Below are 25,222 nucleotides of genomic sequence, written 5' to 3'. Positions count from 1 at the left end.
CGCGCTCAGACCCACGGCACGCAGCGCTCAGCTTGGGGTAGCCTAAGATCCATTTTAGAGTGGGCTGAAATATACATGACAGTTCACGCCGCACATGAACATAGACAACTGTATGAAATATTTAAATAAAGACAGGAAAGAACAGAGGATTGCAGCAAAGCCTTTGGCAGACCCAGCCTTGGGGAATTTAGCAGCTTGAGATTCATTACAAATTTCATCTTTAATGTTATTTTTAGTTCAATATTTTGTAGCACTCAGAAGTAAATCTTGGTACGCTGTCTCCTCTCCCCTGGCTTCCTCTCTTCCGGTGTCTGATCCTCGGGTTTTACTGAAACCTAATACGTTTTCAATAAAATTGATTTGTGACGTCGTAACGCTGTTTGTTACCGCCTCCCGTTCCTTGATGTGATGGCGAGAGAAGGATTGCATGATTTGGCAAAGTGAGCCGGATTGCTCTTGATTGTGGAATAAATGGGCAGGGCCTCGGAAACCACCCCCGCCGCAACACGAAGCCTCCCGTCTTGTTCTCCCCTCTCGTCCTCTGCCATTTTGGAGTTCCAGCCGCACATCGCAGTCCTGAGTGCACAGGGTTCACCGTCCTCCCCAGGGAGAAGTCATCGTCTCGGATACTGATGCAAAGGAGAGAAAGAGACCCGGGCTTCAAATAATTGCTGCTCAGTGGCTCTCTCGATATGCCTTTCCCTCCACCTGGCGACCTGCAGCTAGTTTGCTGCCTTGAAATGAGATCCTAAAAAGAGGCGCGTGTCCCCGAGCGAGGGGGTAGGAGAGGAGGGGTTGACCAGAAGCTCCGTCTCGGGGTCGTCGCACACACTCTCCACCTGCTAGGGAGATGCTAGGGGAGAGTTAGATAAAGCTTTGACCAGGAGGCAGCCGGCAAGAGAGGGAAGGCAGCAAAAGCTGACTAGCTGCCCAAGCAGCCCCTGAAACGTGTGAACTTGAGGCCCCCCTGAGAAAGGGACAGAACCCAGGCAACTCCTGGTGACTTGGACCAATCTGGGATGCGCTCACATTAGGGCAGGGCTTGACTTCTGGCCCAGGGAAGCGAAGGCGTGGTGGGTAAGGCTCACGCTGCAGCTCCGAGCAGCTTGAGAGAAGGGGCTATCCAACCCACAGACCAGGTGACCTGGGACACCTGCCAGATGGAGAGCTCGTGAACAGGTTATCCTATCTGCCACTTGGGTTTTCCATATGGAAAAATTAGTCCGATGACCTTTGCCTCTTATTTTAAGAGGGTGTCTCTGGATGAAGGAACAAAAGAACTTCGAGCATTAAGGGAGTGTTTACACATGCAAAAGCTAAAGGAGAGAACTGCGTGGTCTTCTGGGTATTTTATAACTGAATAAAGCCCGGTGGCTTTCAAAGTAAAGATGCTTAGAAATGTTGATGCTGGAACAGAGCGCACCCGGAGAACTGAGGCCAAGGATTCACGGAGGGCGGAGGACGTGCTCTCCTAGGAACCTGCGGCGGGGAGGCGGCGGCAGGGGGCGGGAGGGAGGAAGCCAGGCAATGATAGGACACGGTTCAGCTGGAGCCTATCCTCGGCCCCACTGGGAAGGAGCTCTGGAGTGCCAGCGACCCCACGGGCTGCCCACCTCGGCCAAGGGCTCTGGGCTTGCAAACTCCTGTTTCAGTCAGCCGTTGGCTGAGGCCCCTTCGAGGGGAAAGAGGGGTTACTTCCCATGTATTTCCAGGCGAGGTGGCTCCCAAGGGTTGAGGACAGTTCTTAGGAGATGTGTGGCCTTGTTACCACCCAGCACTCAAGGCAGCCAGGGGGGAGCACCACAACCTGCTACAGGTAGCTGTGGGCAGCGCCCCCACCCCTACCCCCACCCCCACCCCACTTAGCACCTGCTCCGGGTGGGCTCGACTCTCGGGTGGAAGCTCATTCTGCTGTTTCTCCTGCCGCGCTGAGAGCCACACTCCAGATCGTGAGGCCAAGGAGAGCCCCTGTGCTCCAGTAAGTTCTTGAACATCTCAGAAGATAAGCTAACTAACCACGGTGCGGGGGGAGAGAAAAGCTGAGGTCTGGCGGCACACATCTAGGAGAGGAAGGGTGAGGCTGAAAGCCGCAGAGGGACTGATTTTGCCTTTATCCCGGGGCATGACCCTATGCCACCTAAGTAGCTGCCATCAGGTTCAATGAGAAAGGACGTTTTACACCGTGTCTGGCATGTAGTAACCACTCACTAAATGTTAGCTTGTTGTTAGTATCATATTCCCAGATGGTGAGGTCAAGCCAATCAGCTAGGTTTTCCTTCCTAATGAAAACTCTGATAAGATAATCATTGTGAGGTGGAGAGGCTTTGACTCCCCTGCTAACTGGGATGATTAAGATGTACTTGATTACACCGGGGCCAAGGCAGTATATAGATTTTCTAACATGCCGACTCCGATGGCGTGGCGGTGGTCACCATTGTTAGGAAGAATCCCGAGGCTGAATCCGGGCTGAGGTTGGGGGAGTTCGCGGATTAAATAATCGCGGCCACCACGCACACCAGAGACGAGATGCAAGCACGTGCCGTCCGAGACAGCTCTGTCCTCTGGAATAATCAGAACTCGTGGCTTTTATTAATCAAGAAGCTCCAAGAAATCAGATTATAAGGGCTACTTAGCTTCCTGGCAGAGAGGGTCAGACCTGGGGGCCTTCTGCTTTCTAGAGGTGAGATGGGGACAAAGACCCCAGAAGGTGCCAGGTGTAAAGGGATTTCCTGGGAAGAACTTGGATGCTCCCAAGTAGGAGAATGAGGAAGGAGGAAGGAAATATCAAGAAGGAGAAAGAGCCCTTCGTGACTTGCAGCCTCTAAGATGATCAAGAGCACAAGAGTATCCAAAATATGTGCGTATCAACATACGAATAAATAAATACTAAAAGGACCGACATCCCAGTGGAAAGATGGGCAAACGATGGGACTTCTTAGATGAAATCCAACGGCCCCAAACCCAAAGCTGCTCGGGTTCGCCAGCTGTCTGCGACACGTGAAATAAAACAGCATCACGTGCTCCAAATCGGCAGAACTTTGGAACCTGACAACATAAAGCACGGGGTGCGGAGGGGAAGGCCGAGGCTGACGGGCCTACACACCTTGCAAACCCTTAGGAGGAGAGGACGATAGTACCTAGTAGGGCTGAAAAGGTGCAGCTCTTGCGCTTTTCCAGAATTCTCTCTCTAAATGTATACACCGGAGCGATGTTGCTCCCAGGGTGACACGGAAGGATGCTTGCCTGCGTGGCGCCGCAGTAGTGACGCCCAACATTAACCCAACCGCCCGGCACCAGGGAAAGGCAAAAACAGGGAGTGAACAGATACAGGACGGATAGCTCCCCTCTGCCAAGCAAGGAAGCATCCGAGCCATAGTCACGTAGACGACAGGAACAACCACTCCGCACCCCACCAATGCTTTTACAGCGGAAGTGCCTGGGGGGCTGCACACCCACCACCCACCGTCACACACATGGGGGGGATGGGGGCAGGGACGAGTCTTCTCGTTTCAACAGTAAGAACATATTCATGAATTCCTTGAGTAGCCACTTTTAAAGCTTCTGGGCGGGTTCCTGCCATCGCTGGCACCTGACAGAGCCGATGACGGGGGAAGCGACGTGTCCCGGACTTCCTGTTCTCCTGTCCATGGTGCTGGACGCCGGGCCTCTCCGAATCGCTACCGCCACGGCGTGCAGGGCAGGTGGCCAATAATAAATCCCTCAGAGGGGTTTCTTCCCCAACCTCTGGGTCTTCCCAGACTCCGAAAACAGTCTAGGCAGAGAGCTTCCCCACAAATCCCTCGGGGGCTGTTCCTGTTGTGTGGACGGCTCAGACCTTTCTAGTTTTCCTCACCCACCATCGCTGCATTAAAAATGGCAGCCTGTCATCTCCGGGTGTTGTAGGCTGTCACTCAGCAGCCCAGGCCTCCCCACTGCTGGCCGGCCCTCTCCCCCTCTCCCCGTCCCTCCTCCAGGCTCCTCCAGGCTCCTCCAGGCTCCAGGGACTCTCGTGCATGCTTTGTTTTATCTTCAGTGGGAAAAACCTTCTCCGCGTCCTTTCTCGGGGCCTCCAGGTGAGCGGCCTTGGAACAGCCGGCACATTCTTGAGGCGGTCTTGTGAGATTGGGGGCTGGGGATGCAGAGAGGCCGGGGCGGGGGAGTCTCTGCGTCCTCCCATGACCTTGTCCGAGCCCACTGCCCCTCCCCTTAATGCACCCCCCCTCGTCTGTGTTGTGTCTGTGTTGTGCCCGGCCCCTGAACAGGCTCGCTCTGGCTCTCCACCAGCGGCGCCCCCTTCTGCTCCATCTCTGCAGCCAGGAGCACAGCGTGCAAGGGAGACGTGCTGATCCAGGGTCTGGATTGTCAGCGTGGATGATTAAATACCTACTGAGCACAGGACACAGAGCCGGTCGAGACAGACGCTGGCGTGCACGCCCCTCACTGCCACGCTGTGCATCGTGGGGTGTCAGGAAGAGGTCAGATGTGAATGTGGTCTTTGGAGAAAGGATCCCCAGGCTAGGGTCCTGCGGGTCGAGGGACACCCTGTGGTCCAGGCAGCCTCAGTGGCTCAGAGTCGACACATTTCCGTGTGGTCCTTGGCCTGGCCTGCATGTGATTGGGCGGATGTCCCAAGGAGCTGAGTGTTGCCCGAACCCAGCTGTCTCGACGCTCCTGTGGGTAAGGGGCGTCCTGACCATGTCTGTCTGCCCCTCCCCTGGGCCCTCGGAGCCTTCCCTTGCCTGGCTCCCTTTCCCACTGATGTTTTCTGGGGCTACCTGCCAAGTAAATGCTAACACTGGTCTCCTCATCTACCAGTCGGCTTCCGGAAGAACCCAACCTGACGCAACCTGACGCAGGACAGATCGGAAAGGCCTATTTGTTCCTCAGCTCACCCCTTGTGCGTGTTTCAATGGGCTGTCCCATTCGGAAGAAGTCACTGCACGGCCCTGGGTTTCACTGCTAGTCTGTTCCTGATCTACCTACTGACGGGTCGATGGCACCGATGCCAACCTCCCTCCGGCCTGGTAGGCCCTGCCCCTCCCTCGCCTCCTTCCAGTCTCCCCATCAAACCCATACCCCTTGTTTACCAAATGTTCAATTTTGGTTATGTTACTATAAAAATCAAGCAGCTGGCAATTCCAGCTTGATTAGCAGGTCTCCAGTTTTGATTAGTAAATTACTGTGGTAATCAAGGTTAATTCTCATTGCAGCGCTCAGCAATAGATTTTATATTTTGCAGGGAAATGGTTTTCCTTCCTGGGATGGAGAACGTTTCATTAAAGGAACCCGGAGATGGGAAAGGAGGGAAGTGAACCCCAGCAGGAGCAAGAGCAGTTCCCGCAGGACTCCTTTCTCTCTGTTCCACCTTCAGATGGACCCGTTCCTGAAGCCTGCACAAGACCTCCTGAAAAATACCGGTTTCCGACCTCAGGGCTTTCTGACCGACTTTGAGGAACCAGGGAAACACTCCGCGCTGGAATTGGAACCAAAATGCTGGGGGCTGGGGGTCAGGGCTCAGGATCAGAGATGCCTTGGAGCAGATGGATGTCTTCATCCATCCCATCCCATCCCATCCCATCCCATCCCATCCCATCCCATGCATCCCGCTACCCAGGGGGTGTAGTGGAGGGCAAGCTTCTGTCCAGCTGGGCGGGTGCAGCCTCTCCACTCCCCGCCCTTGGAGGGGCCTCTCCTTCCAGAGAAGGAACGGCCTCTGTAGACGGGATCAGGACTCGGAGAGACACGCAGGCTGAGAAAGGAAGCTCTGGAGATGGTGGAGCCTTGAGCTGAATCGCGATTCTGACCTTGACCTCGGGCCAGTGTTTGGACTGTGGGCTCCGGGTGAGTTGAGATTAAGGCGCCCTGTGGCACAATCAAGAAATAGGACAGAAGCGAGAGGAGGCTGGCCCACGCCCACCCAGGCGCTCTCCGCGAGCTCACTCCCTACCGCCTACTCCCCCCGTACGGCAATCACTAAATGTCAGCCACGGAGGCTTTGCCTCTGGTAGGTGACATTTGTTTTCAGTATCTCTTTGGGGGGTGGACAATCCATAGAATCCATGTGAAACTTTGATGGCAGGAGGGGAGGACAGCAGCTAAGGTTAGTTGGATGGCCCCGATGTGCCCTGGCCCCATCCTGCCTTCTGAGCCAGCAGGCCCCTCGCAGGCTGCTGCGACCCCCAGCCCTCCCTGCAGGCAGCCACTCACTCATACACCTGAGAGTGCCTGCTGTATGCACAGCTGGTCGGAGCTGAAGCAAGTTGTCCCCTCCTGGCCCTACTATGCTGTCCTCCAGACAACAGGAGCTGGTGGGTGCCCTGGTGTAGGTCCTGTGTGGGGATCTTTCCCCAGGACCCCTTGAGTGGGGGCAGCAGCAAATTCAAACCCGGACCTTGCCCTTGTCGTGATCATCCTGTATTCTGCGGGTCTTGGGAAGGGATTTCCTTCCTGGTGTCTCACGTTTCTGTATTGCCCTCCCCAATCTCTGGAGTCGTCAAAGCTTATGAGCACCTCTACTCATAAGTGGGGTAGGAGGAGATGGGGTTTTGGACTGGGGAGGGGGGCGCTGGAGCAAACACTCCCATTTGGGGTGCGACTGACAGGTCTCGACTCTCGGTGTCCCCCTGGACCACACTTCTATGGGCAGATGTCTGCTCTGGAGGAGGCCAAGATGCGCCCAACCTCTTCATCTCAGCACGTTCCACCGGGCGGAAAGTGGAAAGCTTCCCCTCACCCTACAAAATCCTCAGACCCCTCAGGGCCCTCAGGCAAGAGCTCTCAGATTTTCAACTTTGTGTCTTTTGTGGGCACACGAACCCATCCATCCTTAACGCTTTTGTGTCACCAATGGCCTGATGTGTCCTTTTGGAGCAGGATGAATAAGGCCCCATGCAAGCAGAATGACTCTCTGGGGAAATAATCAGAGGCCAGAAACTGATAAAAAAAAAAAAAACTCTTCCAGGTTTCCTTGCTTCTGAGCAATTAAGTTTTCACACTAGTTTGGGTGGTGAGGGCAGGGTGATTGTCTGGGGGCGGGAGGGGGCGGTTTGTAGCTTAGGAGGGAGACATCCAGCTCACTTCTCTCTCAGCCAGAAGGTCAGCTGGCCTCAACCCCCGTCCAGCCTTGGATAATGCGTCCAACAGACTTGAACCTCTTCGGAGAAGCAGAGTTGAATGGGATCCATCACCATTACTTCACAGTGACAGTGTTCCAACAAGGGCAGCCCCAAGGTGCCCTCCTGCACCTGCTTCAGGTTCACTGGCGAGCTGTGGGCGAAAGCGGGTAACGTGGCCCAGCCCAGAGTCGGTGCGGGAGTCGGTGTGGACCCTGGGAGGTGGGACTCATGGCAGCCGTTGGCGGAACCACTTAGCGCACCTGCCTTTCTTACCCCACCGCTAACGTCGACGTCGATGACGGGCTTAGAGGAGGATTCCTTACTGACACCTCTTGTCTCACTCAGGGATGAAGACATGTCCCTAAGGTACCACTTTACCTACAACCCAGTTAAACTCCTTTGACTACCTCGGGCGCCCGGGGACTGTTAATGCGTGTGCACTTACGAATTTTCCTTGTCCATCCTCGCCAGCAGGTCTTCCCAGGTCTGAGTCTCCACGTCTTGGTCTCCGGGTCCCCTCACCTCCTGTGTCCCTCCTTCCTTCTCTTCTCCCCACATCTTTTGTTTGGTGTAAAACACCTGCAGGATGGGAGAGGCAGGGGGAAAGCAAGCTGCCTTGGGGAAGAGGAAGAGATTTTAGGATCAATGGGGAATCCGTGGACCCCACCCTTCTCTGCAGGCTGTTAGATGTCGGGGGGAAAAAGTCGTTCTCCTCAAGTGGGTTTCCCCAGACTCAATTTTACAAACTTACTTAGTATCGTGCAGATTTCCTTTGAGGATTTCCGTCAACAGAGGAAAATGTCATTGTGTTGGTGCCTTGTGGGTACCGGTAACCGCACGAGCCTGCGGTCAACTACTGGGTCAGAACCCAAGAACAATGGCGTTGGCATCGCCTTCCTGCCGGTGACTGCAGTTGATGCCATCTTGCCAAACAGAATTATAAGCAAAATGGATGTTTCGGGTCACAGCACGGCAAGGAATATATAGCTGCATTTCCTTCAATAAATCTACCCTCTTCTGCCTGGACAAAGACGTACAACCTATAGTGATTGACGTTTTCACCACTAAATTATACTATGTCTGTTTCTAGAAGAAATGTCTCCATTCCAAAATTAGCTAACCATCAACATAACATAAAATAACTTGAACACGGTGTCATTTCACAAAGATATTGATTCATGCAGACTTATTGGATTAATAACTGGTTTCCCATAAAAGGAATAGTCACTATGTCTTCGGTAGACAGAAAAAATATACACTGTAGAACAATATATATTGGTACATTTAAGGCTGATTGCTGAGCTCGAATAAACAAAACAGTTTTCAGAGGCAACATTACAAATGAAAAGAGAGGTGACACAATGCAACTTACAAATGGATCCGGGGGTGATGGAAAGCTAATAAAAAAAGACAACTATTTATTTATTTGGGGCATTTGATTTTACTCTATTGGATTACACAAAGCTCTAATTTTTCACTGCAGTCAATCTGTATAAAAGTTCAACTGATTGAAGCGTATATTTAATTCTCAAATGCCTTTTCTTTCAACCCCTACTTCTTCAGAGTTGGACAACCTGTGGTGTCCTGAGTAGCAGAGAGGTTTGCTTACCTTGGAGCAACCAGACCGGAGGAGATATTTAAAGGTAATGGGTGATTTACTCAGTTCCCAACGACAACCAATCCACTCTTTCTCCTTGAGGACCGATTTTGCCAATAGGTTGAGAAAATATGTTTCTTGGCCTTTTTTGTTTCTATTTTTGTTTTTCAAGTGGGATTTCTTCAGTGACGGTCCACGGTAACAAAGTAATTGAAGCTCACCTTCCTGGTTACTCGTCTGACAAATCAACCCATGGCATCATGGATAAAATTTGAGCACTTATCATACTGGTTCGGCATGATTTGACCCAGCTGGGTTTTCGAAACTCATCTTTCTCCTCTCTTCCCCTTGCCATGTCCAGGGCTGGCCCCCTTCATCCTTTGAGTTTGTCATGCTCACATGTACCATTATCCGTCTCTCTGGACTCATCTGCAGTTCTCCACATGGCCATATCCTTCTTTTTATTGGACACCTTCTCTTGACCATTGGGTTCTCTAGAAAAACAATAATAGTTTCATCTCTTCATGATCCTGTTTTATTTCATTACGACTGTGCTCTCCTGCCACAGGGGTATCAACTCCTCGGGGACAGGAAGGGGCTATAGCCACAGGTGCCAGCACAGCAGTGGAAGCCAGAAGGTGCTCAACACCTGAATGGGATCATCTCTGGGAGGAAGACTCAGAAACGGAAAGTTTCTCATCTTGATCTGATTCCAGCTTTCTGGCGTGTCGCGGTAGGACACCCATCTTCTTTGTATCTTAGTTTTTCTTCCTTTAAGTAAGAGTGGCGTCCGTGTGCTGTCTGGAGACGGTGTGCAGAGGATCTCATCGCACAACAAAACAGGACAGAAATATAGGTATTTATTTACTTGCTCTTAAGGTGCTTTTGGGCTTATTCACAACGGGGTTCATTATACGGACTTCATTAATACGGAGAGCCAACTGACTACGGCTGCGAGGCCACATCCTACCTGGGGACCAAAGCCGACCCCGGCCGTGGGGCATCCCTTCGGAGATGGCCGCATGAGCGTTCAGGATTCCCACAACTGGTTTTCCAATTTATCTTCTGGGGTTGAAACAGATCACTGTTTCTGCAGTGGAACACTAGATTAAGTAGTTGTATTAAAAATGAATATTTTAAAGCGCTAGAATCACACACCATGAGATGGCCACCCAAGGAGAGACATGTGGGAATGAGACCCAGAAGGGACTGCAGATTCATGGTTCAATTTTATGCTTATTTCCGGGCAAAAGCTGATTGAGTGAGCTGGCAGGTAGAGCCGGGGCCACCACTTCCAGCAATGTTTCTCTTTCTCTGGCCCCCGCTTCCCCCAAGTGGGTAGGCATTCGCATTAATCCAACAGTGGTAACTCCCCTGTAGCTTCAGGCTGCTCCAGATTATTTGTAGCTTGATTTATCGCTTCTCTGGAGACTGGTGCAGACAGCCTGTGAACTTCCAAATCCCTGGGAGGACTTGCTAGCTGCGTTCCCATCTGGAGGCAGTGAGGGGACCGCTCGCTTAGATCCCTCCCTCCAGGTGAGAGAGGTAGCCGCTTGGCAAGGTCTCCGGGCTTTAGGAACAGTCTCGAATTCCCTGTGCCTGCCAACGCTGGGAGAGCCTTGCCCATCTGCCTCGCGTGGCCTGTGGAGTGCCCGAGGCAGCAGTCCAGCAGCATTTAGGGTCTTTTTAAGTCGGCGGAACCTGGAAATAGTATTGTGACACTGGTACCAAAGAGCCCTGTTGCCGCTGGCACGTGCACCCGGGCAGCGATTGCGGAGCTCCCTAGTTCCTGTCCTCGCCTTGCGGGTCCAGAGCGGCTCCGCAAGTCTCTCCGGACGAGAGGCCTGGAATTGGCACCTCCGGCCGCCACTTGGCTTTGCACGATTTCCTCTGCCGTCTATCCTGGGACAGTGAATCAAGATGTGATTGGCAAATGAAGATTTTTTTTTTCATTTTATTTTTTCCAGAGGACTCGATGCCTGCTGAATCTCATTTGCAATCGGAAAAGTGCAGAACTATTTTAATCCAGCACTTTGATGCACGAATGAGAGAAGGGAGAGAGGAGAAAGCCCCGCAGGAGAAGGGTCAGCTCCGCAGCGCACCTTGCGGCCCCCCCAACCCCCTGGAACCGCCTCTCGGATTCCTTGACCCCCCGCTTCCTTGTTTGTCCCAGCCGCCACCCCCCGCACTGATTTGGTAATTTCCATCTCATCCTTCCTGAAGATAAAAGACACCATGGGCGGGATCCATGAATAAAAGTCGTTATTTATCGATGCCAGTTTTGGGGAACATTTTTCCTTCTGATTCATGAACCACTTTTCTACATTCGAAAAGCAGTTCATAAATCGTTCAGCGCGGGCAGAAATTAATAATAATGAATCCATTTACATAAAATAGTCTCATCCTGCCAGGTACTGATAATATTGGGAGCTGGAGCCTCTTTGGGAAGCCGGATGGGCCGTGTGTGTGTGTGTGTGTGTGTGTGTGTGTTCACATGCTTCAGACCTCACGCCTTCTCTCTGTGAGCTTAACCCAAAGTTTAATTATTTAGTGTCCGGTTGTGATCACTGGGAGACGCCATTCGAAAAAAATGGGATGAGATGAAAATGAGAGAAGCCACTCAGCGTCCTAAAAAGAACAGTCCCAAGCCATATCAGAGTTTCTATGGGGCCACGTTAACCCTTTGAGCAATTCCAAGAAACGCACCAATCCACAGAAGCATGAATTCCCGGGAAAGACCATCACCATTCGTTTGTGCGAACACACACACATAGACACACACAGAGAGACACACATTCACACGAGCATAGACACACAACGAGCTTCCAGAGCAATGAAGTGAGTGCAAGGCCAGCAGGTTGATTTAAGGTAAACTGTGTTTTCCAGCGCACATGGCTCCAAGCACAGATTCTAACCATCATCAGTAGGTTGTGCGTGGAAAGAGGGCGCTGGGACCAAATAAGCCGGCGCAGCCCCTGGTGGAGCCCAACTCCAGGGGCGCCCGCCTGCGGCCGAGTCCCCCTCCACCAAGTGGGTCCACGAGGCAGGTGGGACTCTCCGCTTTGTCTTGAGTTTTCCCCTCGGTTCTCCGGCTCCTGGGCCCTTAGAACCTGACCGCCTCTGGTCTGGATGTGGCGCCTTTCTGAGCTGTGTATTCATCCCCTGTGCCCCTCGCAGGGCTCCTGCTCCTGTAGGAAATGTGTGGGTTTTGTTTCACGTGCATTTTTGTCTCGTGGGCATGCATTTTTGTTTGCATGCGTATTCTATGTAAATGATACCGGGCTGTTAATATCCCCGCCTGCCTTTCCCGTTACATGAGGGCAGCGTGACTGTCACATGTAACCACCGCCCCCCCCCCACCGTGCCCCGGCCCTACAAGCACATCGCCTGATATTTTTGGTCTCACACGATGCTCCACGGTGCCCATCCATTCTCCCAGGAGAGGGCACCCATGTCGCAACCAGGTCGCCGTGCTGCAAGGAGCACGCTCTGGGACGAGAGCAAGGGTTTCTTTGGGACACGTGTCCGGCAGCAGAATTGCTGGGCCATGACATCTACGTCTATTAAACTCGACTGGGTGCACAGATGCTCCCAGGGTGGCTGCCTCGGCCTGCCTCCCCCCAGCAGGGATGAAAGGCCCACGCGCCTGCCAACACGTGGCACTACCCAGCTGTCTGTTTTGCCAGTCTAAATGGTGTGAAGTGCTATCGTGTTCTAATGGCATTTTTCTAATTACTAATAAATGTGAGCATCTCTTTATGTGCTTATTAATTAGCCTTTTGAATCTCTTCTGTAAATTGACTATTTATAGCCTTTGTACATTTTTTCCCCCTTCTGGGGTTGCTGTCTTCTTCTCGTTGACTCACAGGAGTTGCCTGTCGGTTTTGGACATCACAGTTACCTCTACCCCTGCCATCATGTCTACTCACCGCCCACAGTGTCTGCAGAACTCCTCAGCGTTTTGCTACAGGTCCCTGTGCAAGGGTCTGTGGTAGGGAGACGTCTAAGGTAGCCCCCAGCTGGTAGTCCCATGGTGAAACCTCCTGCCCTCGAGGGTGGGTCCCAGCTAGGGACCTACTTCTGAGCAAGGGGGTGCAGCAAAGAGGAGGAGAGGCCCCTCCGTGACTGGATCGCAGCAGATCGTGGCCTTCTCTCGGCTAGCAGGTGCTACGGAGGAAGGAAGCTGCCGTGTGGGAGGCTGGGGGAGCCAGGGGCTGAGAGTGGCCTCCAGCCTACACTCTGGGGGGAACCGAGCTTGGAAGCGGATGGTTCCCCGGGTGGACTGGACCCTCCCGCAGCTCGGGCCGTGCCCTGGGTTGTGGCGTGGGACGGACCCTGGGCTGGAAGCCCCCGCTGAGGCACGCCCAGGTCTCCGAGCTGCGGGGACACTGCTGGAGGGCGCCGGGCATGAGGCCACCCGCTCGCCAGCGCAGTTACCCCGCACCTGTTCTGGGTCGCATCCCACAGGCGAGTCTTTAGTCCATCTCAACGTCAGCCTGGTTTGCGTGTTAGGAAGGGATCCAGGCTTAGTTTTCCACAGAATTGTGGTGGATAATTTCAGACCTGCCACTTCGGGAAGGTGGGGGGTCGGTGATGGCTTCAGGCGGCAGCACCTTCAGCCGAGCACTTTGTGAAAGACAAGCTCCAGCTGCGCTCGCTCGTTGGCTGTGTGCAGCCTTGGGGAGGGGCCGGCGGAGGTGGGCTCCCCAGGCGGTGTGGTGGGGGCCTTTCCCTGGCCCCTCCCTCTGTGTGGCTCAGTCTCGGGAGCTCACTTGGGAACATCAACCGTTGAGAAGGTGGAGCCTTTGTTCTGGAAGCCTCCTCGGAAAGACAGGTCCCTTCGTAAGTGGACAAGACCACTTGGAAGGGAACAATCCTGTGTTCTACAGCTGGCTTTCCTACTGACTGGCTGTGCTCCCTTGAGGGGGTTTTGTGCAGCCTTGGGGAGGGGCCGGCGGAGGTGGGCTCCCCAGGCGGTGTGGTGGGGGCCTTTCCCTGGCCCCTCCCTCCGTGTGGCTCAGTCTCGGGAGCTCACTTGGGAACATCAACCGTTGAGAAGGTGGAGCCTTTGTTCTGGAAGCCTCCTCGGAAAGACAGGTCCCTTCGTAAGTGGACAAGACCACTTGGAAGGGAACAATCCTGTGTTCTACAGCTGGCTTTCCTACTGACTGGCTGTGCTCCCTTGAGGGGGTTTACTTTCCTCTCTGGCCTCAGTTTCCCCATCTGGCTCATGGGTGACTTCTTTCCACTTTAATGGCTACATGGAAAGGATGGAGACATCTTCGTTCCCAAGGAAGACTAGGAAGGTCTCAGAGAGTAAGGATTTTCACAGCCTAGTGGAAGAGGAAGGTGACCCCCCCGCCCACACACACCCCATCAGCAGGTCCAGGCCAGGGCAGTGGATCGCTGCTTCCTCCGGCTGCAAGAATTGCCTCTGCCAGAACTTGCCGGTGTTCAGGACCCCCGTCTCCTGCAGGGGACCTCCAGCTCTCTTGGATGAGATCAGACCTATTAAAACAGCTCCAATATCCTACAGTGGCCTCTTGTCTCCTATCACAGCCACGATGCATTCTGACAAAGATCCCTGCCTTTAATTTTCAAGTCTCTGTTAGGGGGAGAAATGAAATGTGTGTGAATCTGACTCACACTAATGCTGTTCGGGGAAGTCTTACCCAGGCAGCCTTTTGAAATCATTCCTCCCAGAGAGGGAGTCCCACTGCTCATCTGATCTGCAGAGACAGACGAGGAGGCACCCACACACCACAGTTGCTCTGAATGGGTTTGGAACTTTGCGAAACACCGGGCAGGGGCAGGACTTCCCGTCTGAGAAGCCTACAGTAAATAGGAACTGCCTTTGGGGATCATGTGCTTTTGTGATAGAGCCTTGGGAGACGTGTGTGCTCTACAGGTTGTCTGGATAAGGTCATCACCTTAGTGATGATGTCATCACCACCCGAGGCGCTGATGGAGCAGGACCGTGGGTGATTCTGGTCAGAGAGACAGAGAGCGTGACAGGTTGATGTGGCATCGGATTGGCTTCTGCTTCCCGTACGCGATAGCTTCAGTTGTCATTGAGGAACCCATAAAATCCCATGACAAAAACACCAACCAAAAATACCAATACCGTGACTGCTACGAACACTGCTTAGTGAGCTCTGCTACGAGAATTTGACGCGCCATCTTGCTGAATCCTCAAAACCGTAACATGAAGCAAATAAATGCCCCTATTATCTGCACTTTACAAGAGAGAGTAAGCAAAGGTGTGCTCTAGGGTCAGCCAGAGAGGTGACAGTAACGAAAGGTCAATTTGTTATAGTGAAAGAAACCGTGGGCACAGCTGAGACACAAATGACAGATTGGGAAGAGGTATCCCGTAATTTCCTTGACCAACATGCGGTGGTATTTAAGCAACACAAAGAAAGCTAGCAAACTCAGAAGAAAGAAACAACCTAAAAAAGAGACAAAGGATGTGAAATAAAGCGATTTACAAAAGTAGAAATCCAAAATAATAACGTACAAAGATGCTCAGACTCATTAGAAATCAGAGAAATGACAATTAGAGCAATGAGAAGATGCCCCTTTGTATGTTTTGGGTTGGCACATGGCAGACAGCTGCATGCGGCTAACCCAGGGCAGGATGTGGGGCTCCGGGAATTCTCACATGGAGCTAGGTGAGGTGTAGACCGAGGCAAGCATCCTGCAAAACAACCTGGCACAGGTGAGTCAAAACGACAGCCTACTTCCTCCCTGACTGGGTAGTTCTGCTCCTCAGTACACATCTCTACGAAATTCTCACACAGGTCCCCAAAAAGACCTGGGCAAAGGTGTTCGTTGTGGCCTTGCCTGTGGTTCCGGGGTGCCGGAAGCAGCGTGGGCATCCATCCCTGGGAGAGCGAAGGCCTGTGTCATCCGGTGGACCCCCTCCTCAGGGCATCATGCAGCAGTAGAAGCTGCAGACTATGTCATCACTTGGCAACAGGCATGGGCATAAAAACACCAGGCTCTGAGAAAACAGTAAGAAACAGAATAAGATAATTAATGCACTGCCATTTGCACAAAAAAAAAAAAAAACACCTGCACAAGAAACGTCCAATCACACTTTGAAAGAAACATAGAAAGGGAAGGGGAGTGGGGACAGCAAAGAATTAAAGGCGAGGGAAGTAGCTGGAGGAGGTGGGGATTTGGGGACTGAATTCCCCATTACTTTATATGGGAGAGAAGGGACTTGAACTTGCTCAAAGGCTGGCAGGGAGAAGTCAGTGAAGGGCAGGAGTAAAGAGGCAGGGGACAGAAGTGGGAGAGGTGGGAGGGGGCCTGCTGAGCAGGGAGGGGATGAGCAGGATGGGTGGACAGGAAAGAAGATAAACAGGGTTAACTCTTGAGAATGAGCCTCAGGAAATGGAAGGGGCTCCTGTGTGATCACCTCGGGAGAATAAAAAAATGGATGGGAGGGCGCCTGGGTGGCTCAGTGGCTGAGCGTCTGCCTTGGGCTCAGGCCGTGACCCCGGCGCCCTGGGATCCAGTCCCACGTCGGGTTCCCGCAGGGAGCCTGCTTCTCCCTCTGCCTGTGTCTCTGCCCTTCTCTCTGTGTCTCTCATGAATAAATAAACAAAATCTTAAAAAAAAAAAAAAAAGGAAAGAAATGGATGGCACGGTAAGAATTTAGAGGAGAGTAGAGAAGATGGGAATGAGCTAGGAAAAGGATCAGGGGGTCAGCGGAGGGCCCAGTGAGGTGGCGACTACTGGGGCTGGGCTGGTTCTGATGGGCGGGAGGGCTGGGGAATAGAGGGGTGAGGGAGTGAGGGGATGGGCCCTGGGTTGGGAAGAAAGGAAGGAACATGGAAAATAACAGGAGGAACCTGAGGGCTGAGCCATCTGAAGAACATGCAAGGCCAAGAATACCAGCCCCGGGTCCAGTGAGCAAAAGCCAGAGGGAGAGATGATGGCGGTCACGGCGCGCACTGTGCGCATTTTCAAATGCCAGCATGGAGCGGTTCTGGGAAGGCCGGGGGCCGACGGTTGGCCAGGGAGAGGGTGAAGTTGCTCAAGATAACGTCAAGATTTGCGCTCGAGGGAGCATCTTTTGGCTGCCTCCAAACCCTCAGCACGTGGGGGGACGGGAGGCGCCAATTCCCCAACTAAGAAAGGGAGCAAGAGGCTCCAAAAGGTGAACCGGTGTGCGGTGGTCAGCTCCCCTTCACGCGGTCACATACAAGCTTCCCTACAGCCCCGGCCTTAACCCTCGAGCCCAGAGGCTGGAGCCTCCCTTCTTCAGGGACCCAGTAGAGGGGTTGTCGCAGCAGGAATGTTCAAGAGAAAGAAATGGCGGTAGAGTCCAAGCTCACGAGTTTCAACGCAGCGCGGCCAATTGTTTGAAAGAAAAAAGGTTTTGAGATTCCAGGAATATAATTTTTGTCATAAGTAAACATTTTGGCAGAACAAAGATGAGGCCATCTCATCGTATTCCAGACCCACAACCAGGACCCTAAGAGGGGGGTGAGGAGAACCAGGGGGGGACATCTGTAGTGGAGGTGGAAGCAGAGGCACAAAGCCATCCCACTGCCCTCGTCCGAGCATGACCGTGCGTGGAGCCCTCAGCCCTGTCCTGGTGGAGGAAGGTGAGGACGGTGACCAGTCTGATGCCTGCTGATTACCCTGCACACGAGCGTCGTCTGTTCCGCAAGGTTGGGTTCAAGGTACCGTTGATCCGTCTAGGGTGCCTGCTTAAGAACACAGACCGATCCTAAACTGGATTCCCCGTGAGCCGGACAGGGTGGTGTGAGTCTCTGGGGGCAGAGATGGAGTTTGGAAGGGGGGCATCACTCAAATACTTGACCACCTTTGTCACATGAGCAAAATGGGAGCAGCTTGCTGGGACCTGCCGGTCATGGGTCCTCTAGCCGTCGGGTGGCAGAAGGTGCCAGGGTCTGAGGGAGGGCTGGGACGACCAGGATGCAGGGGGCCTTCGGGGTTCGGGAAACTGGCTTTTTGCCGACCAGGACAGGAACATTTCTGCATTTCGGCTGCCGATGTGGCTGTGCTGGTGCATGTTGACCCTTGAGCGGAGCCCCCTGAGCGTCGCGCTTCTGGCAGGAACTCGGTGGAAGGGGCGGGGGGGGGGGACTACACTCCTGCTTATTGCAGGGAAACAAACCAGACGGTGGAGTAACAATGTCAGGTCCCGAGAGGTCCCCGGACTCACAGGGCACAGACGGGAATGGCAAAGGTCGGGGGCCACACGTGGCGTGAGGGGCTTTTCAAGACCGCGCCCTGAGTCAAAGGAGCGACTCTGGATCAAAATGCGACATTTGGAAAGACCCTGGAGCTTGAAATCACAGGTGCGTAGGTAGAAGGGCTCCTCAAATTCTCCGTGTGACATCTAGGTGCTGATGTCCATGGAGGCCCGCACGGTGAGAACAAGTCCGACTCCGGCCACCGAGGCTGCCTGGCTGGCGGTCCTCCCTGCCTGGACAACACCACTCCCAGGGGGAGCATCTCTCTGCAGCTGCTAGGCAAGCAGGTGCCCGATGCAAATTTGTGCTGTGGGGTAACTGATTTGGAGGCGTTGAGTTGGGGGGCCCAGCCAGGCCGAGGAGCCAGGAGCTCCGGAAAGACAGCCGGCACTTTCTGTGGCTGGGGAGCGAGCCCCGGAGTGAGGGCCCCGGTCAGACACGGCGATGCATCTGTTTTTGCTCACCCTGAGATGACAGGGACATATCGATCCTATGGTTCACTGGCTCGCACAGGGCTGGGGGCAAAATCAAGACAACGAGTACAAGAGACGATGGCACCGCAATCACCGTCATTAGGGGGAGTGGAGTCCGCAGCATTTGGCCCGTCGTGGAGGCAGGAGACTGTGGGGGAAATCTGGGCACGTTCCAAACACAATCAAATCCTGCAGGCATTAGGAGCGTTCCCGAATCCACATCGCTCCATGCCAGGATGCTGAAACACTGAAGGACCATTACCCCCTGGCCCTTCTATTTCTGTCTGCTGTGAGCACTCCTTTGGAAATGGTGGGGAATTTGCATTTATCAGAAAATTGCTTACTTACTCTAATCAGCTATTTTTAAGGTTTTATTTTAGCTAGATAATGAATAAGACTAAATTGATGTCAGGCATGAAGTAATTTTAACCAATACCTTCAAAAGTCTATAATACCAAATATTGGAAAATTATATGTAGGGTAATCTAAATAATGAGATGTTAAAATTTCTTGGATCCCGGGAACTCTTCTATTCATTTTGTTCCTCTCTCTCTTTCAACCTCACTGTGGGAGGCTCCGCCGCTGACATCTTTATATATGATGTTCTCATTTCAAAATGCCACTGAACCTTCAAATGAACACTTGCGTATGATCCTTGAATACAAAAATACTTAAATCAAGATTTTTATGTTTTGGTGCAGTCAGCCAGAATGCAGAGAGAGACATGGGAAGGCTTGGCTCGGGTCCCTACCCCGGGAAAGGCGGCAAAGGTCCTTCTAAGGAAAGGGAGGCCCCTCGCGAGGGAGGCACGTGACCAGCGAGCGACATAGATGCATCCGGAATCGGTGAGGGATGAAGCATGGAAGAGCGTGTCCTCCCTCCGTAACCAAGTCACGAGAGAGAAGCCCTCCTTACACCAAGGGCCCGAGCACGTGCTCCGGGAAGCAAGCGTGTGACACGTGGCTGCTGTGCCCAGCGCAGGTGGCTTCCTTTGTGGCCAGAGGGTCCTCCGCGAGGCCTACGTGAAGGCCCGGCAGGTGCCTGGCCACCACCTGCTAACGTTCTGCGCGCTTCTATCCTGGCACCCAAAGGACTGAGCATCCACTATGTGCCGGGACTGGGCTGGACGCGTTCCTGGGGGTTGAACTTGATATCCAGGGAGCTGTATGTCTACCTTGATCACACTTTTTAATGGGCGGGGACGTGGAAGCGTGCAGGCGCCACCCGCTTGCACAAGTGGCACACGCACATGGAGGGGTGGGAGTCAGAGTGAGAACCCACATCCACCGGGTTCTGGATGTCACACCCTCGAGGGGGCTGCCGGAGGTTGGGGACGAGGAGCAAGATCAGCCCCAGATCCAGGAACCGGCCGCGGGGGAGGCCTCCGAAGGTTTAGTAGGTAGTTACGTGTTGCCGAAATCGGTCAAGCACTTTGAAAGTTCAAAATTGTGAAGCAAGGGATGCCCCGGGGGCTCAGCGGTTGAGCGTCTGCCTTCGCCCCAGGGCGTAACCCCAGGGTCCAGGATCGAGTCCCGCGTCGGGCTCCCTGCAGGGAGCCTCCCTCTGCCTGTGTCTCTGCCTCTCTCTCTGTGTCTTATGAATAAATAAATAAAATCTTAAAAAAATAAAATAAAAAATAAATAAAATTGTGAGACAAATAGGGGAGGAGATTCCCGGGAGGAGGGCCTTCGTTTACTCGGGCACTGAGCCTGCCTTGGTTCTGCACGGGGAGCGCTGGCCCTCCTCAAAGCTTAGGCCCTCGGGGACAGCCACCGGCCGGCGTCGCTCAGAAGCGCAAGGGTCTCAGGCGGTGACGGGGGCAGGGGGCAGGGGCAGGGCTGCGGCCGGGCCGGACTCACCGCCTGGAGAGAGGTTGCACGGGCCGGGGAGCTGCTGCCTGCACACGTCCCTTTGGATGAGGGGCAAGACCACTCCGACCGAACCTTCCAAGCTCTGCTCAGACGTTACCCGCTCCCACACCGTCCCCAGATGCCAGGAGGCAGGGCTAGGAGCCCTGGTGGGTGCTGGCCTCACCCCACTGGATGTTCCAGGGCCTCATGCCCCGCTCGGCCCGGAGCTTGGAGAGAACAGAGCCTGGCCAAGCGCCATCCCCATGGGAGGCTGCAAGGAGCAAGTGGGTGCCCATGCAGGAAGCTGGGCCGGGGGAGGGGAGGGCAGGCGGCAGCTGGGTGCGGCCGTCCCGAGGGATGGGCGTCCAGACTGCTGGCTACCCGCGGGCCCCAAAGCGGAGGAAGTGGCCTGCAGAGTGGCCTCCTCGGGGCCCTGACCTGGGTGGGTGCGCAGGGCTGGGGGGCCGTGCTGGCCAACGGAAGGGCAAGGCTGCTCGGGGTGGGGGTGCGTCCGTTTGGCCAGCACATCGGCAAGAAGTTCTCTCCTGCATTGGCAGCACCCGAAGTGGCCGCACAGCCGGAAGGATGCAAGTAGGGACCTCACTTCCCATCTGACTGGTCCACGGACTATTGCTTTTTTTTTTTTTTTTAAAGATTTTATTTACTTATTCATGAGAGACACAGAGAGAGGGAGAAAGGCAGAGACCCAGGCTGAGGGAGCAGCAGGCTCCATGCAGGGAGCCCGACGCGGGACTCGATCCCGGGACCCCGGGGTCACGCCCTGGGCTGAAGGCGGTGCTAAGCCGCTGAGCCACCTGGACTGCCTGGACTATTGCTTTTTTAAGGAAACTCCACCCCCAACGTGGGGCGCGAACTCATAACCCCGAGATCCAGATTCGCTCGCTCCACCGACTGAGCCGGCCAGGCGCCCCTGCATCGAAACTACTGCCTGCACCTCTGGGGCCACATTGCGGGGCTCGGAAAGGTCGGAAATGGGACAGAGACACAGAGGAAGCCGCGGGAGAGGCGAAGGCAGAGGGGACCCAGAGAAGAGGGCGCGGGGACAGGCTGCGGAAGGGTCACGCAGGGTGGGAAGGAGCCGCACCTGCCATCCACGCGGTAGCCTGCAGCCCGCCCGCGCCCCGCCGCGCCCTGTTCTCCCACCCGGAGGAAAATTTAAAATCATATTTCCCTCTTTTGTCTGATACTCAATTCCCCCGAGGAATATTTTTGTTTGGCTTTGTTTTGTTGTTTTGTTTTGTTTTGTTTTGTTTTTTTTAAAGGAAAAATGTTCACGGAAGGTTATAAAACACATATAATTTACTCACGGTAATTGCCCACATGTTATTTATGTGCCGCGCTGGCAGTGAAACAGAGAAGAACGACTTGATCAATGCATTAGTCTAATCACGGGGTTCCTGCTCTTAATTTCTTTTGTTGGTAATTTCCATACTCGGGCAGCAATGCGTAGAATTATCTCGATTTACAGATCTCGAGACCCTGGGGAAAATCTCTTTGGAGCCATTTCTGCCTCCTGGGGAATTTGATATTTATTCAATACTGAGTTTGAGAGCCCTCTCATCCGGATTCAACAACTCCAAGTAACTCCTTAGGAACGTAGTGGGTCTCTGTGACACTTTCCCTCTTTTATTTGGCGATGCTGGGGGGCCGAGGAGCAGATCACGGGACGTGAGAGGCGAGGGGAGGCCGCGACTCGGCAGCCTGGGCGTTTGCGGAAAACCAACGGGCACGACCCAAACCCGGGGCTCTTTCTATTCCTCCTCAACGTGTGCAAGTCCCCCGCCTCGCTTTGCCCGGAGTCTGTAATACAATATTTTTCCAGGGCCAAGGACTTATGGTAAGCCTCCTGGAGGCCGCGGGAGAAGTTTCCTGTAAGGCCCATTTGCCTTGACACAAGGAGACGCAGCGCGTGCCGTCAGCCAGGCCTGCTGAGCAGCGCCTTTCCCTGCCGGTTGCTGCCTTCCCGGGGGGCCGAGCAGAGCTTCTTTGTCCTGGGTCAGCCCCCTGGGCTCTTCCAGCGGGGACGGGCTGCGATCCCTCAAACCGCCAAGGGGATGTGGGCGACCCCAGCCCTTCGATGGAGCAAAGGCCTTCAGAGGGGCCCACCCTGAGATCTCACAGACGGTCCCGTGTCTGAAGGTCCACGGACGTGGCTGAGGGGCCAGAGAGAGGCGGGTGGGCCGCTAACGGGGGGCACAGCCCAGAAGGCCTGGGGTTTCGGGTCGGCGGTGGACACCAGCACCCTAATACCAGGGAATGCTTCCCTGATAGCGATCACGCTCGTGAGGACCCCGACTGGGCCCGACCCCTCATGGCCAACACCTGGCATCATCGGCACACAGGCCGCAAGCGACCGAGAGAGGGCATTTACGTCCAGGTTCCTCTGAGCCCACAAGTGCCTTTCCTTCCTTTGCCAGGGGAGCCGTCACTTCTCCGAAAAAACCCGGCCAAGCATGGGGCAGAGTGACCCCCCCCCCCCGCCCTGGGGCTCCCTGGAGACCCCGACGTCCCCAGGACGGGAGACTCTCGGTGCCTGAAGCTGGTCAAGCTCTGGGACAAACCGGGACAGGCTGGTTTCCTTATCTGGAAGTGAAAATAAAACCTAAGCCCTTGGAGCAGGGTTAATACTCAAAGCCGTGAGAACGAGAAATCAGTGGCCGACCGGCGGTTTGAGGACGGGGTGCAGCCTTCCGGTGAGTTTTATTTGACGTGCGGGGCGTCCCTAAAGCATTTTAAATAGAACGTGTTTGAGATTCAGGACAGTTCCTGCAGGAAGCCCAATCCCGGAATAGAAAGATCAGGCCCCAGAAGGCCGCGGGGGCAGCGGGGCGGGTTGCGGCCCAGCTCACCTCACAGGTGACGTCCCTGGCTTGGGTTTCTGTGGACGGTTGAGTCTGGTGTCTGGAGAAGGGGGGCGTGTTACGCACGGGGACCGGGAAGCACCTTGCGATAGGTCCCCAAGTATCAAATCTGGTCGCAGAAGTCCCTTCTGTCGAGGCCTTGGCGGCCCTTCCAGGTTGACTCTCCCAGGGTCCCACGCAGAGCGGAGCAAGTTCCTGTTGTGAAGCCCGAATCCCAAACACATCTCCAGCACTCAGGAGGTTCACAGGCCCTCATCGCGGCTCGCCGTGAGGGCCGGAGGCTCGGGGCTGCGGCGGGCAGGGGCCTTCTGATTCCCAAGGGAAAACGAATGTGTCCCCGCAAGGGCTTTCAGGACGGAGCTAGGCCCCGGGTGGTATTGCTCGAAATGGGCCGCTCCGCGCCACCGCCGCCCGGCCGACCGCCACGTAGGCGCTCGGCCCTAGGAAGCACGTTCCCGGGTGTCACTCCAGTTCCTGTTCACATCAGTCGTGCAAGCCGGATGATGCCATGTTCCCTGGATGGATGAAGCCCAGAGAGCTCGGGGTGGCCCCGCCCGGCACTTTTCACTCCCGATTTCCTTCGTCCTCAGCGCCGGGCGGTAAACCTTTAGTAACCAGGAGGCCCAGCTAACCAGAACGTGCCTTTGTCTTGGAGATCCTTCCAGAATGATTTTCTTTACAGGAAACGCCCGTGGAGCTGCAGCCTTTCCTGCTCCTCTTCTGAGAGCCGTAGGTCTTCCTGGCAGCCCAGCGAGGCCCGCACTTGGGAGCGTGTGTGCAGGGCTTACCGCTACGGGCCAGGCGGGCTGTGGGCCGAGGCCCAAGACTCCCCCCTTCTCCCCGGGGGACGGGCTGCCTCCGTGGCTCCCCCTGCGGCACGGCCACCCGGGAGCCCACAAAGACGACCACCCCAGGTCCTCCCTATTCTTCGGAAACCGTCCGGATGTTCTTGCCCTGCGCCCCGACCTTGCGGTCTTACCCTTGCGGCTGAACAAGAGACACACAGGGCCTCTCCACTTGGCTGTGTGCAGCTTAACGAATGCGTATGAAGACCGTATAAATAATTCACATCACTCAAGAGGTGGTGAGCCGAACAAGTCCCTTCTGGTTACATTTATTTAAAGATAAGGTGAAACTAAGTGAGTGATGGCCCAGTTACAAAGGCCAGGGTCCAAGGGGGATTGGGACACTCTGAGTTACACCACCAGAGTGATTTGTGCAGAATTATGTCAACTTAGAGATCCTGGCACCTTGGGGGAAAAAGAAATGTCTTATCTCTAAGAAAAGTGATACGCGATGAGTATTTTCCAAGTGCGGCCCACGAGCTAATGCTACAGAGTTCAGTTTGGCTCCGGCAGGAAGAAAATTTCTATTTCAGTCTAAAATGACCTCTGAATTAGTGACCGCAAGGTCGTCTTCACTCGGAAACGTCACTCGGGGACTCCTCGGAAACACGGGTGGGTCCTCCGGGTCCAGGGGGTTTGTTCTTTCCAGAACGAAGCACGCACGGGTGAGCTTCCAAAGGGAGGAGAGGGCCTTTGACTGGACTCCATCGGTGAGGAAGACGTCGTCGTCTCTAAGCTCAAGCGAGGGAAGAGGTTACGGGGTGGCCGCAGGCCCGGGCGCCCCCCCGACCCCGACTTGGCAAGGTGGCGCGAAGCCCTTGGTCCCCTCCAGATCTTTGCCTTCCCTGGGCTGCGGCCGCATGTTTCCACCGCCCCCTCCCCCCCTTTCCCCACAGTGCCCCCTGCATCCCTGCATATTTCCACGGAAGACTTTTAGAACTTTGTAATAAGGAGATTGTATCGCCAGCTGACAATAAAATTTACGAAGCAGAGAATGCTTCCGTTAATACTTTCCGAGCGTCTTTGTTTTTGAACGACCAAGATGCTGAGAATATTCCAATTCAGTAACCCTGCCTCCAACAGGCAGCGGAACAGTTAGCGGGGTTGACAGATAGATGCAGCCACGATGCAATAATCCTTGCTGCATTGAACTTTGTATTTAAACACTTATTTTATGTTTAATTAATTTCTCCAAAGTGGAAAACTTCCAGGCTGCCTTTGAAGCAG

Source organism: Canis aureus, chromosome 1, assembly GCF_053574225.1.
Source record: "Canis aureus isolate CA01 chromosome 1, VMU_Caureus_v.1.0, whole genome shotgun sequence".
Taxonomy (NCBI): Eukaryota; Metazoa; Chordata; class Mammalia; order Carnivora; family Canidae; genus Canis; species Canis aureus.
This window is presented reverse-complemented; position numbering follows the sequence as displayed.